Source organism: Dreissena polymorpha, chromosome 1 (assembly GCF_020536995.1).
Source record: "Dreissena polymorpha isolate Duluth1 chromosome 1, UMN_Dpol_1.0, whole genome shotgun sequence".
Taxonomy (NCBI): domain Eukaryota; kingdom Metazoa; phylum Mollusca; class Bivalvia; order Myida; family Dreissenidae; genus Dreissena; species Dreissena polymorpha.
The window spans coordinates 84933034-84949882 of record NC_068355.1 but is presented as its reverse complement, the minus strand read 5'-3'; positions in this window follow the sequence as shown (position 1 = coordinate 84949882).

Genomic DNA, 16849 nt, shown 5'->3' with positions numbered 1-16849 from the left:
TTAATTTTGAAATTGTAATACTAACAAGACAACACCCGGCCCTTTAAGCCACCAAACATATGCCAAACAAAAATCCATGAAATACAGGAAAGCCACCAGTGTTAGTATAATTCTTTTGCTATTCATAACTTTTCTTTCTACTTGTCTGATAAATATATGTAATATATAAATACTATGCCTTTGCAGTATAAAACAGAAACAAAAAAATGCGGCTAGTTTGTGTGAACAGATTGACATTAATCCATTTATGCCTAGTTGACTCTCCCATCTAAATTGGATCAATTTATTTCCAAAATTAGGGATGTCTAGTGTATTTATTTATATATTTAGAATATTTCTTACATAAATTCCTATAAGCAAACAGCGCAGACCCTGATGAGACGCCGCATCATGCGGCGTCTCATCTGGGTCTACGCTGTTTGCCAAGGCCTTTTTTCTAGACGCTAGGCATAAATGGGTTAAGTGTTTTAATTTTTGCGTGCATTCATAGTGGCAAACTGTAAATCATAACGTAGAATTATAAGGTCACTGTATAGACTAAACTCAAATAAAAAATGTGTGTTCGTTTTCAACTTACTTGTCTCGCAGAATTCACGCAGTCTTTCATTCAATGGCTCGCCGACAAACCGACCTGTTTTTACACACCGAGGAAGAAAGTCACACATGAATATTGACAGTACTGACCGTTATTTTTTGTCTGAGTTGCAAAAAATTCTTCTCAACAGATTTGTCATTCAGGCTAATCAGGGACGACACTTTTCGCATAAATTGGATTTTTGCTAAGAAGAGACTTTATTAAAACGAAAAATGTCATAAAAGCGGAAAGTGTCGTCCCTGATTAGCCTGTGCGGACTGCACAGGCTAATCTGGGACGACACTTTACGCACATGCATAATGCCCAGTTTTCTCAGAACACGTCTCAATTATTCCAGATTAAACGCCTGTTAGGGTATCGTATCGATCTCAACCCACGTAATACTTTCTACAATCCAAATATCGATCAACACCATTTAGACACATTCTGAATTCAGCCTGTATTTCCGGCTATGGTGGTGACTGAGGTAAAGGTGTGAAACCCTAGTATGTGTAGGATTGCCGTTTGCTGCTAATTGTCTTTTCACTTTTTACAACCCTCGATCGATGCGCAATGGTACATTATTAGTGTGACACACGAGCGAAACAGCTATCGAGCGATTTGAATACCAATGCGGAAAAAAAAGTTTCTTTTGTAGATAATTGGGCTTTCCCCTAATACCTTTGCATTAAGTCTCTCTTCTCGTGAAAAATTACCCCAAAAGTACCAATAATGATCAATCTTCTCCAATGATTAAATGGTTGAAAGCTGAACTATTTTTTAGGTTTATGCATTAAGATTGTCTACAGATAATCGTTATTATTTACGAAAGTAATACACATTATAAAAATAGTTAACAGATCCTCTTCGGTCTTCAGGACTATGTTTTCTGAGTTGAGGAACATATAAACTTCATGTTTCCTAAAGCAAACCCAAGGTTAAGGCCATTTATTATCTGGTCGTCCGCAAATGAGCAAAATATGTCGCAGATATATTGCAGTCCTGTTTGATACCATTTAAATACTTTTTAGATACTGTCTGATGAAAGTGTGCTTGTGTAGATATGTTTTATTGATTGGTAAAATTTACCGTCTTTGATTAAGCATATGATTGTAAACAATCTTAAAACAAATACGAGTATATCGGTACTATAGATGGGATATAAAGGCTTCTCCAGAAACTTGGTTAAGAGATCAATGCTTGTTCATTATCAGCTTGTATTTTATTTAATGCAATGGCCAAATTACCTATACCATACATGCCAAACCACATACAAGCAACGCAATAATAAACACACGTGACGACAACGCATTCGGACGGTCAATGACATGCATCAAGAATTTAAAATGGTTTAAATGCTAGCCGGACTTCATACGTATCAAGCGGTCATAACAAAGCATACACTTACACATATTTGAACCATTTTTTGAATAAATTAAAACTAATTACAATAAAAGTCAATTTCGGTCTTTGTTTTCAAAAATACAAAATATAAAGGAATTCACTGGCTTCACCGTTAGTATCTTTGAATATGTCGAATCGCAATATTTTGGACGATTACCATAATTATACTATTTCTCTATCAATAAAAAGTTGTATACTTTCATATATAACATCTGTTTCCTTTGTAATTCAATATTAACTATCAACAAAATGTAATAATTGGTATTTTGACCAAAGCAGCTACTCGAAGTATCAAAACGCTTGCTTCTACATTGCAGTAAATATAATTGAAAATATAATGTAAAGCTATATTTGAGTGGGAGATTGCTCGTAAATAAGATGCGCCCATTCATTTGCGTTTGCATTCATATTATAGATAATAGAAAAGAAGCTTAAGGAGAGGATACAAATTAATTAATTAAATTAGTTTTTAGATTCCTAACATTTTTATCTCCATGAATAAAACGTCCTAAACCTGTGTATATGTAACGGTTTAGTAATCTACCATGTAATATTATATGCTTTGTAAACAAGTTGTCCTTATGGATCTTTTGACGTAATGGAATTTTTGTAAATAAACTGCCGATCTCACGCATTCTGCGTCACGAAGAAAATACTTATATGCAGTTTCTAAACGTCTACTATCTACGAATAATTTTTGATTTTAAAATAACAGCATTTACTCTTATCTTCTTCTCTTTCAATGAACGACATACACATATTCCTATGCGAAAACTAATGATTAATGTCAGAATAAAATATACGACAAATCAATCAAGAAAATCATGCAAAAAACATAACGCAGACAATGTCACAGTAGGTGTGTCAACGAATACGAAATACGTCGCTCAAAAGATCTCATGTCAAACGAGATTTTAACCAACCAGTATTGACGGTGAATAATGGAAGGGGACTTTGATGGCTAATGTTAATGATGGCTAATGCGTATTGTTGCGTAAGACGATAGTGTTTCAGCAACACCATATATACTTATAAGTATACTTGGTTGTACTTGTATGACGAACTAACTTGTATTTGAAAGCCTACACAATTTACTAGCAAAGTAATTTTGGCATATAAAAGCATGTTATGTATCGTTATTCGTAACAGAAACCATGTTGAGTGTCAAATTCAAATCTCGTTTTAAAAATCGCAAAATAATAAATAATATGGAACCGTATATAAGATGTATACTCTCTTGAATACATTTGGCACATAAAAAGAAACAACCGGTATACGAAATATTGTCACAACAAAATAACACTGTACTTCGATATTGAATAATGCATGCCAAATTGTTACTGAGAATAAATAACAGTATTTCAGAAAATTACTATGGATTAATTGATTGAACATTACAGACTGTTTAAACCCACAATAAAGGTTAGGAGTGTTCCTCTTGTTTAATCAATACACGTTTGTTTAAGTACGGCTAATTGGTGAAAACCGCCGTCATTCTTATTTGCACTAACAATAGATCAAGGTTTACTGAGTCACGTGTTATTGATAAAAATGTTATACCTCGGTGCTTAAAAGAATGACTGTAACACAAGAGGTCGCATCATTGAAGGCACCTTGAGATGTTTCTTCCATGTGTATTATCATTCAGAAAGTGTAACATATAAGCTTAGTATGGCAAAATAATGATATAAATTAATAATAATAATTATAAACCAATGAATAACGTTGTACAAACATCTAGCTGAAATTGGAAGAAACTTTAACAACTCAAGTAATAAGGGATTTTAACTTTTGACATGTATTCAAATCCATACATTTAAATGTCAATAAATTAACTTTTCTTTCGTGAGAAACAATATATATTATACAAGGCACACTATGTTGTTGTTGACAGCAACATTTTTCGTGTATGGACCTGCAAGAATGATTGGTAAACCATAATAAGTAATTTTTTATTTCTCCATGCAAACCATTTATTTACTAAGTTTAAATTGACATTTGATTAAAAGATTAAGGGCATTACTATTTTGTTAATAGTTAGATGCTGGGCAATTTGAAAAGTTGAACAAGGATTGGGATTTGCATCTTGAATGTCGACCAACCCTGATAATAACTGTGTATTCTAAATATATCAAAACATCGTAGGTTGAGAGTTTTGCGTTGAAAGTTTTACGTTTGTTAAAACTTTAAGTACTGCTTCCCACATCAGTTTTGGTTTGCTTTATAGGCACGGAAAAAGGCGTAAACGGTGTTGTTGGAGTATCAGCTACATCCCCCAAAGGCGGTTGTCATTAAAAATCTGACCTTTACCTTTATGCCATGGAAACACAATACGAAGCCACAAGACTTCTCTACGGGAAATCGTGTGAGAAGAGTTATTGAAAACTTCAATGATGAATAACGAAAATACCATTGTAGTAATTGCAATCGGATAACTAAAATGTATATTCTAAATACAGGGGATACATGCATATATATATATATATATATATTGTTCTTATTATTAAAACAATAGAAAGCATCCGTGTGTCTTTCCGCATATTTAAGTACACTTTATCAAGTTCTGATTTAATTAGCTCTTGTTTTATTGAAATTTTCTGGTAAATGTTAGGCAAACAACGAAAAACTCTATCGACCAGGGTTTCTTATCTTTTTGAATATTATATCACTAGCACTATGGCCTCACTATAAGCTTCTTTTTACACAGTGACTTTTAACTGAAAAATGGAAAGGTTTTAAATTGAAATTGTACGCCGGTCACAGCATTGTACTTAGTCTGTACTTAGAATTCCATATACCTTAAATCAGGTAAGAGATCGTCAAATTATTAAGTAGTGTAACAATGAAATATACAATTCGATGGCGATTTTTACAAAATGTTAAAGCGAATGAATTAAAAATTCGCGTATGTTATTTAAATTGTTCATTATGGATTGAAATGTGTCATTGCCAACAAATGTATGTAATACACTAATTTAAATGCGCTGTTCCAAGTTGCGAAGTAATGACATGAATCGTAAATCGACAGTTTTTTTTTTATAAACGCATTACATTTAGACCATACCACGATTGTCCGACAAAATAAAGTGCATTATTTTTCAACGGAAAATCAAAACATCTAATTATTTTTTATTCTTTTATCGATTGCATATTGCGATCAAATATTGTTATCACAAACTGCATTCTTGATCTGTGAACTTGTTCAAATCTCTAGGAATACGGGACCAAAAGATTTATACTAGACACTTGATGTTATAACTCTTATAACATAAGTGGGTTTAGCGTGGGAGAAGCAAAAGGGAGTTTCTGGGGATGCTGTGAATGTATAGTTGTTTTTGATCCTGTGTGTATATCTTGCACAAACACCAATGGTATTGGTTATTGTGGAAACAAAAACGAAATCTAGGTTAAGTTGAAATATCCCATAGGCCTTGTATGTACGTTCTTAGTTAATTGTTCTAGTATGGTCAATTCCAGTATATGACGTTATCTTTAATGTGGACAATCATAAGTTGTATGGTATAATAATAGGATGCTTCTTATACACATAAACAACTGCGTCAGGCCCAGTAAATTAATATAACATATTCGTTTGAGTTAAGAACGAGGTTAAACACATTATTTTTATATCCAAATTGAAATATGTTCGTATAGTTCACGAAATCTACAATAACTTATTTAGGATTTACACGTTATATGGTCAATGGCGAAACGGTATGAAGTTGTTTCTTCCTTTGGTAGACAGCAAATTCATACGTACATTGTTCAATATGTTTTAAACACAAAGTAGTTACTGTCAATTTGTATTGATGTAATTTCTGAATGTTTAAACTTAATCATTGACTTTGCCTTGGAAGCCTATTGTAGTTGTACTTGCATACATAATTGGTGTCCGAATTTGGTAATAATGCTTGTAGGAGACTTCGGAGCGTATATAAACGTAGTTCATACCAATACGGCAAGAATCAAACGAGAAATCTGAGTCCACAAAAGCCATTTCAAATAAAATCAAGTAGTAATGATATGACAATGCAGTGCTATAGACAATTCATGTAGGTGGTTATTCCCAATTATTGAAACTGTTTTATTATTGGATAAGTCCCTTTTTTCGTGTTCGATATTGGACAAAGAACGACAGTGGACTACTCTATCAAGATTATTGTTTGCATACGGAGCTGATATTGAAGACACTTTACTCTTCCCGTGTGTTTTTGCCATAACGTGTTCTCTGTTATGTTTTCCTTAAACTCTTTTAACATTAAAATATAACGAATGCTCGACTTGCGGATTAAAAATCAATAAAAAACATGTGACAAGTACCTCATTCGAAAGTGTCCGTTTCGAATAGATATGGTTAAGGCGTTTTCATACGATAGTCGTTACTGGCTATTAATTGACGATTGAAAAATAATGTACGTACGATTTGACATACAAATATGTAGGGGATTGAATTTGACTGAAATATACACACGTGCCATTTATTTTTCGCCCTTGTAGGTGTTTACCTATTTTGTCTGCCTGTTTTAGTTGTTTTAGTTGTGTTCTTAGGTTCCCATCTTTAAAGCGTTTAAACAAATCGAAACTATTTCAAGTATATTGTATACTTAATGAGTTATAGAAGCATATGTGTATAAACGCTAGCTAGCATTATTTTTTTCTGTTAATATTTGAAAAAGTATGTACGAAAGTGGTAAGAACGAAAACTTATGTATCTAAAATCATATAACTGTTGGGCGGGTATCCATAAAAAAATCATGCTTAATAATTTTGTGTATAATTGCTACAACGATTATTATAATTATAGTTATTTTCAAGTCTACACATTTTTATGAACGACACTAGTTCATAAATCTTATAAGAAGTTGATGCGATTATCATATGAGACGTGAATAGCAGAAATAATTCAATTGCGTCTTCATTTTGATAATACATATCACATTTCTTTAGTGGCATGATCTTAAAATGCCATGTTAGGTAAATTGTTATCTCTGGTAAATACCAATTCCATCGTATTGATATATTTCATACTCACATTACAAGTTGGAAAGGTTAGGTAGAGTTTATAAGCGGTTATACTAGAGAATTGTATTAATTCTTATTCAAAATAAAATTAGTCAAGCATTAACGTCTATTTACCAGGAAAATCTAATAGAATTTTCTTGTGATGTCAGAAATTGTATGTGGGAGCATGGAACGACAACTCATCAACGAAGAAGTCGAAGTAGAGATTGTGTTCATAATAGTTTGCGGTCTAGGTACCGGAAAACATTAACGATGTGATCCGATCGATTGATTCGTCTGCCACGCGCTTGTGAGTAAAATTCATTGAAAAAAAGATAAAAGCTAGAATGTGGTCGCCAAAGATTGCATGAGAATCATAATATTTATATGAATAATTTTATCTGGATAACACCGACTATACTTATACGCTACAGAACCTATACAGAATAATATCACGTTCACTTACATTTTAAGGAATTTTGGCATTGGCTCCGACTTACTCGCCGATTAGGAACCTGCGCTATGTGATTGGCGACCGATCCTACACAACCGCTGATCGCCGCCCAGCTTTGGTTGAAAAACCACGACGAGCTGGCCTTCCGGCAAGGCTCTCCGTATCGAAGAAACGGAAGCCGTGTCCGACTGACGCCAGAAGGCCTTCGTAAGCCACCGCTGAGACGAGGCCCTACGGCCGTGTGCGTTGGCTCGGTCCGCTGTTGTCCCAGCCGAGACAACTGGTCCCCATTGGTCCTGAGCGAGACAGTCCGGCGATCAGGCCTCGCGAGCTCGGTAGCCCGACTAGGCCAGCGAGACAACAACATAAGCGAGTCCCTGCTACTTTTTTGTCCAAAAAGTAATTTCATAATTTGGTAACATGCATTCGGATAAGTTGCATTATGCTTACTGCCTGTTTCTAACTGCCGTTATTAATGACGCTTAAAAGCAAAACCGATAATGACTAGTTTCAAAGAACAGTTTCATCACGTTTGTCAGAATTAAAAAGTACACATCACTGACAATAAAATTATTTGTTATACAATCATGACTCAGGATTAATGGACACAGAAATATCGGATATTCACCAAGTATTTTGCAACAATCATAAAGTATAAACGAATGGACAACAATCATGTTGGAATTGTCATGAAACATATAAGGGTAAACATAAGTCATAATGTAAATATTCACCAAAAATAATGTTATTTGTAACTTAACATCATTCATTACTTGTAAATTACCTTTTCAGGGACAGTTTAAGTTCTAAACGCTTATACAGAACGTTAAACCAATTGTGTACTGCGCATTACATATTGATCTAATGTATGTGTAAATTAGAATTTTAATGAAATATTGGTCCAATTAGGCGTACTTGAACTTGGATGTGTATTCAATATACAATGGGAACACTTATAACCAGAGTCACATATTTACATGGTCTGTCTTAATATAAAAAAAGTAGTTGTAAGAGATACTGGTATGATATTTTTTTTATAAAAACTCATAAGCTTTTATGAATATCACGATAGAGTTTTATTTGACTATTATTTTAACAATTGGTGTAATTATACGTATAGGTACATGTCTCTGTGCGGAGACCTTTTCACGACATGAATGTTTAGAAACAAAAAAAATGAACTGATAACTTGTCTTGTATTAGAGACAAGCCTTTGTTTCAAAACGGTGATGTTCTTATAAGCGAATGCAACTTAAGCGTTTAGTTGCGTGTTCATCTAAGCAGAAATTCGGCATCATCTAGAATGTATCCTCCTGGTTTATTTAGTTAAGTACGTACACCATTCTTCATAATTATTTTCATACCAATAGTAACGTATTCACAGTTTGTAATAAAAAAAGTAATCAGGGCACTTTTGAGGGTTATACTAATTTAAATATTGCTAACATATCATTGCATTGTCGGAAAATTAAAATGTTAAATATATAAAACATATAAAAATACATAAAAGCCGAAGATAACGCAATTGCATTTGTTCTTAGCCGATGGCGAGGCAAGGTATAAATGTCAGAATAAAATGTAGATTTTGCGAAAACAAATACGAAAGTACAGTATTAATTTTGTCACAATATTGTCTTAGCAATGCGCCTTAGCTCATATCGTCTGCTTAATTCCTCGTCATTATTTATCATTAATTCTCCTTGGTAAGCCTTGTTTGACACAAAATCCCTTAGGCTGCGTTATTCAACCCACTCCTACATGTTCTATGCATTATCGGTTTTCATGATATTTCTGAGATGTATGCTAGAAAAGGTATCATTATTTGATCGTTTGAATCTCATAGAACGCTTTCAGGATATAAATTATTTGTATCATCCGTTGGTCTGTTATTGAAGGCAATTTACTTCTTGTCTAAAAGGTACAAGATAAAACATTAAATGCAACATTTAATTCACGTTTTCAAAATAAAATATGAGTTCAATGCCTTGAAACAAAACATTAGGGTTAGCGTCGGTTGAAAGTTGTTCCGCATGTTATATTTATCTCAGAATGTAATACAATACACTCACGTGTACATAAAACATTTACCTCGTTGGATTTTAATTCAAATCGAGACTTATTGGATGGACCCACAAGAATGACGGAAAACGACACACATAATTCGTGCGTCCTTGTTCTTGTTTCTACAAACTCCTGAAGGAAACATTTCTCATTTTGCACCTACACTCTTAAATCTTAAAATAATAAATTCCATACAACTGGGTACAATAAGTAATAACTACAAAAGCAGTACATTAATTTCTACATATCGCCATTTTGCCGTGATTGAAATTTAAGCAAAGAAACTAACATTCGAAGGAATGGTAATCGAACTTAAAAACTAACACGAAAACCAAGATACAAATGACTTAAACCGAGTCGAACCATTATTCGGATATCTATTTATCTTTGGAGCTTGTAGCTTGTCATATAAAAATATATACTAATCACTGAGTTGTAAGTGTGACTTCAATACATACATTTTTTATTAACGTTATTAGACATATCGGTAACCATTAAACCATTCTAATAAATGATAGTACATTATATATTTCATGTCAAAATATTTGTTGACAAATTGTGTATAAAATTCTTTCAATGTTATTTTATTATAAATTATTATAAATAGAAACTTGAGTCAACAGTCTTGAAATCAATGACGCCCATGGCGTTCCATAAATTCACGTTTGATTCAATAGTGATTTGCGTGTCAATGCATTGTTTTCTCTTTGTACTCATTTATCTAATACTGTCATTGCAAAATGCACTCTTGATCACTCTTCTTTGGTTTTCTTTCTGTACAAAAACAATTGCAATCTCATTATTCACAGCATATGAGGTACGTGTGCGTGCGCGCGTGCGTGTGTGCGAGCGTGTGTTGTGTATGTTGTGTGGAGCAGAGTGAAGGAGGAAAATTACGTAATAATAAGTGAGTATTGTACTTTATTGCGTTTTTTATTTCATTTTTTTGGTTAAATAAATATGTAAAATAGTTGATGATAATGAAAACAATGCTTTAAAATAAATCTGGTAAAGTTGAATACTTTAATCTGTACGCACAAGTTAAATGTAGTTTTTTTCCACTTATATTGAGTGATGTCTGTGAAAAAAAGACATACGCATACTTCGTAGGCACACGAAAACAAAAAACGCAGAAATAACAAGAGATGTCATAATGTGCATGGCTTTTGTGTTTGGTTTGTTGCTTATTTAAAGTAAAACGCAGTTTTCACGATTAACTTTAAAATGTTTGTAGCATATGAGGATTCATCAGTGTTCAAACGTTACTTTATGTTTTGGAATGTCATAAATTATATCAACATTGGTGAATTAAAAGTGTCTATGAAATTTTTGTCGTTCTAAGCAAACGACTTTTTCTAGAAGATCGTAAATCAAGTCATGGAGATATACCAGACATCAATTATTCTCGACAATAATACACTGTCTGGAAGGAGGCTGCAGATGACAATAATACACTGTCTGGAAGGAGGCTGCAGATGACAATAATACACTGTCTGGAAGGAGGCTGCAGATGACAATACACTGTCTGGAAGGAGGCTGCAGATGACAATAATACACTGTCTGGAAGGAGGCTGCAGATGACAATACACTGTCTGGAAGGAGGCTGCAGATGACAATACACTGTCTGGAAGGAGGCTGCAGATGACAAATGGGGGTCTAATAGTTGGTAAGGATTTGGAATATTATTTTATTATTATACAGCTTATAATCTCGTGGCTTTATTTCACACACATTTTCACATGCGCATTATTAAACAATATTTGTGTGTGTTTAGGAAAAGAATATCAAAGCAAACGTCGACGGATAATGTTTAACTTACAAAATAAAAGTATAGTGCAGTGCGCTTCTAACCGGAATACGACACATCATGGAGTACAACATTAATAAATTATATAATATACTAAATTCAAATGTATATCGGCTTACTTACTGAAAAGTGGAAATGTAGATTCGACCGATCCAGACCTATTCTTATTTCATGCCTGCGCAAACATTCTAAAAACCGAAACATATGTGTAACTGTAAACATGCCACCAAATTCAATTGTGTGAGTGACCTTTACTCAGAATAATACTCATCAATGTGCTGTATATAACAATACAAATAGCATATCCACTCACATAGTTGACTGCATAAATTGATCAGTCAAATAGATGCTTATTGCCCAGGAGAACCTAATGGGTGAATATCTGATGGATTTCAGGAGTACTGGAAAATCTGAAACTCGTGATGACTTCACAAGGATTTGATTAATCTATTCATTAGTTTGCTTAATCGTTTTGAGATAAAGTATACTCAACGTCGATGATATGGATCGCATGGGGTAATGAACGGTACATAAAATGCACTATCGATATCAAAAAGTTTTAAAAACATAGTAATGCATCGTCACTTGTCTTAAAAGAAGACAATAAGAAACACCATGGCCCATAACGTTTAAACATGCAGGTTACACATGCGGTAAATAGTCTTACTTTGTAATATAAAGATTTCAATCTTTGAAGTCAATTTCACTATGACAAAGCTAGTTCCCGATAAACCACTACGCAAGTTGAAAAGATACCTTTAAAACTCATTTAAACAGAATATATGCTGTGCAACTTAAAATATTACTCCAGAAATAAAACACTGGTTTTTTAGCGAATGTTGGCCGCCAATTTGAGCATAAAACACTAGAATCATGCAGAGCAAATAAGGGAAATGTTTCATTATTGCTTGATTTGTGTTTTTAGCGTAATTTTACAATTGTTTGGTTATATAATTATGTAGTTTATAAACCTACTTGCACCTAATATGTAACTATAACAAAATAAGGATTCAGTATAATAATTAATAGATTTTGAATTAACCTCCTCAAGTGCGTTGTGATAATTAAACAATTTAAGGTGACCCACAGGCCTCATTGTGAAAGAAAGATGACTAGCATTAACCAATTTATGCCTAGTGGACTCTCCCATCCTTCTTAATTGGATCAATTTATTTCTGAAATAAGGGATGCCTAGTATATTTATTTCTATATTTAGAATATTTCTTACAGAAATTCCTGTAAGCAAACAGCGCAGACCCTGATGAGACGCCGCATCATGCGGCGTCTCATCTGGGTCTACGCTGTTTGCCAATGCCTTTTTTCTAGACGCTAAGCATAAATGGGTTAAATAACATGCAACCGTTACTAACTCGTAATGTGCCTGGATCTTATAATATTTATACATCTTCAGTCATTGTGCATTACTTAAAAAACACAAGAAAACGTAATGCATAAAACAGTAAAAACTCTATTTACGACCACTTCGGTATTACGACCAACTCGCTGAGACGACCACCATTTTTCAGTCCCGATTTTTTTCCTTCTATATTTCAATGGTCGTTACACTAACTAATCCGACCAACCCGCTAATCCGCTATTACGACCACTTTAATCAGTACCAATGAACGAAATTGCTCTAAATTGACACCCGCCAAACGACCAGTTATTTTCACACTTAGTATTCAAATATTTTATGTTGGGAATAAAAACATATTTATGAAAAAATAGTTTAATTAGGATACGTATTTTTTCACAATAAAATTTGCAAATTGTACAATTGTATTGTTTTTCTTCATCCAGACAAAACATAATATACCGACGATTTCACAACTATTTGGCTTAAAGTGATATTATGGGCATCTAACAGTTTATAGGTGTCTATCGCAACCGTTGTTTATTTTTGGTGTTTTCGCTTTATATACACTTATATTTGTTAATGCAGCATCAACATACTAAGACAATATCCCGGAAAGAGAAAAATAATGCATTTGGATATCAACCGTACTTTCATTTTAACAACTGACGACAGAAATGATTCGATTCACGATGTGAATCTAAATGAAGTTTTAGTGCAGATTCGTTCATACGACACAAAGACACTATTTTGTTTTACGGATCATTTCGGCATAGAGACTCACCGGTCATATAAAATATCGAATATAATTTATATTTTTTATAACCTACTGGTAGCAAGATGAGTTGCAGATAATTGGTCAGTAACCACATTTTAACTAACTCGTTTGACCAGTTAATTCTTTTAAGCTCAATTCAACAGTGAAAAATGCCCATAATATCACTTTAACTAACGGTGTGAATTTCCAACCATATTGCCTGGAAATGCCTAATGGATTGGACGCCTGCCTACACCATTGGTGTCTTAGTGATGTCATACTATTCAGATGAGAAATCGAAGCTTCTCGTATGGAATTAAAAAAAAAGCAACTCAATGCATGAAATGGCTTTATTTTCTAACTGTAATGATTAATATTAAGTTATTCGCGTAGCGAACGGCTAATGTTGTTTCTCAAAATTTCAAGTCGGTTCGGCCTATCTACGGAAAGCCTACTACATGCTACACATGCCGTATCCGCGCGAGAAAGAGTTGTATAATTTATGCAACAGGTTTGAGTTCTCTCAACAGGTTTTTCCAACTATATTCACTCACAAATGCAAACATTATATGAATATCGTGTTAAATATAATAGTTTCGAACGGGTCTTATATAGAAAAGAATCAATAAACAATGATTATATTATACGTGTCGCGGAAGAGATTGTTTATGAATGATTAAAATAGTCCACTTTCTGCTGCGTGTACATGACGTAATACTTCTGCTCAACCCGTTTATAATCTGAGGCTATTAATAGGTTACGTATGCGCAATTAATTTCCTTCTATATTACATATAAAATAGTAAAAGTTCGATATCAGTTTTTACCCTGATCAAGCGAATAGTCACTATATGATCATACATCAGTGGAAAGATTAATGCATTACCTTTTGAAAAAAAATGCATGTCATAAATTCTATACGCCGAAACTCAAAATATTAACATGAGAATAGGCACACCGGTTTTGACACCTGTAGAGGCGGCCATTTTGGGTTCAAATAGTATGCCCTACTTTCAAAGTCGGAAACCATCAACACAAAAAGTAGAGCACAAAAATGGCTTTTTTTTCTTATTGCTTACAAATATTCCTTCAATTTGATACCAAAACGTACCATTTGCAATGTATTTTACAAATCCTATGCAGCATGCACTGAACAATGTGTGCTTAGTATCAAGGTAACCCTGCAAACAGGAGTTCCGGTTTGGGGTTATGCAACCTTAATAGATGCGACTGCAGATAAACAAGGGAGAGTCCAATTGCACGGGTGATAACAACGCAATAGTTTAAGGATACGCTTGATATTCTGAAGCTATTAATAGATTCGGGAAAACAACACAATAGTATAAGGTTACGCTTGTTTATATTCTCAATTTATAAAACGTTGAACATGAGTTCAACAATAACTTCAGGGATAAGATAGACAACAACAAAAATGCTTCATAATCGCTTAAACCGAATACAACAAACAATAAAATATAACACGAATGATCTGTTTCGTAACCTCGTTCATGCTTCTACAGGGGGATTTCTGGGAAACGTTTGTTTGTTCTCAACAGATAGCGGCGATCTTTTGTATTTACGGATGCTAACAGCGCAATAGTAGAAGGTTAAGCTTGTTTATATTTACAGTTCTCAATTTATAAAACGTCGGTCATGAGTTCACCAATTACTTCAGGTATACCATAGACAACCTCAAAAATGCTTTATAATCGCTAAAACCGAAAACGACTTAATAGAACAAGAAATATCTTTTAAAAATGTAGTCGGCATAAACGCTGACTTTGAATAAAGTTTGCAATTTACTTTTCTAAATAAATAAATAAAATGAAAACAAAAGTTTAACTATTGTGTTTTTTTCACTTGCAAGTCGCATATTCACCGCATGAAATGTGTGCTGTCAGTGTCAAACCACACATTAGTGTAAGTAGATAAAGAATATACTACGGGGGTGTACATCATATGTGTCCTTACATGCCTTATTATGAGTATATTTCTTCACTATCGAAATATATCGTATGTTAATATTTGATTTAAACGCAGTTTTCTTTCGACACATTTAAATCTCAGTTTCATAGTCGCTTCATTCCCAAATGGTTTTTATGCGTTTCGGCCAGCGTTTGTTACACCCAACATATGCATTTGCTTAGTCAGGTCAGAGGCGATGCTGTTCGCTATAAAATCACTCAATATGTTATGGTCCCATTATGTATCTCCTGATCAGACTGAGAGATGCGCAGGCGTGGTGGGCTATATATATGATGGGCGCATATGGAATAAGACTCACTTTTGCATGACGAGGGTCATTAAAAATCTCATTGCGAATTTTAAATGACACATTTTAGCACAATGCTTTTCGATACAAAATTGAATTCAAAATAGCAAACTTGTAAATAAGGGTAGCCTATCCAGGCGTTCAGGAACGATTTCCAGACGTGCTGAAGGAGTACGGCAAACATTGTGATTGGATAATTAAATGATTTTCCTCTTTTCGTGACACTATACTGTTTTGGTAATGATTGTTTTCATATCTTTAAAGCAAAACTGAAATTCTGCGAGATAGATTTTAACGCGTAATTGTAACTGGGTCTCAATTTGTGTCGTTTGAACATTCAGAGAGTAGTCCTGAATTCCTTACACTGAACATTGCTACATTCTTTGCGCTAAGCACATACACATTGATATAGCCAAAGTTCAGAGGTTTTATCTCGAATCAGCATATGAAATATTCGGAAATATTCATGATTGTCTGCTGGTGTTATGTAAAAGTCATTAAGATGAAAAGCTGAGTAAAACAGCTATGCTGAAAAAGCGCATTAGTACTCTATACATATGTTTAGGTAAGAGTTTTTGACACCGTGTGAACTGCTAGGTTTACAAGTAATGCATAAACAACAATGTACGGGTCAACAGGACTGTCTTTATAACTTCCTCATTCGTTAGCAAAAAGTATTGCTCGCAGATTTATTTTTTATTTATTTTCATCAATGATATCCTTGTACATTTTGAATTTGTGTACGGTTTCAAAAATCAAAAGTTTTGTTACGTGAATTTTCATCATGAAATTATATTCTTAGTGAGATAGGTTTTCGATATTCCAACAATATTAATTTAATATGATGGTGATTGCAAATTGTCTTTATATTCAGTTCTCACTACCATTTTCATCATACTTTCTATGCTTTCAGAACGTCCAAAAAAGGCCATGTTGTTTTTATTTTGTCTAAGTTATCTCTATGAAATAAATAGGATGATAAAAAGTGCACATAAAAGCTCGACCCGTGCGTTATGACACACTCTACATAAATGTGAATGGCGTGTGTTCCTTTCAAACTTTTGAAAAATGAATTGCGTCTTCAATTATGAAATAGCGAACAACTTCAGTGCCTCAGCGCTTTGATTAATTAAACGAATAGTGTTTGCTTCTATACACTGACACTG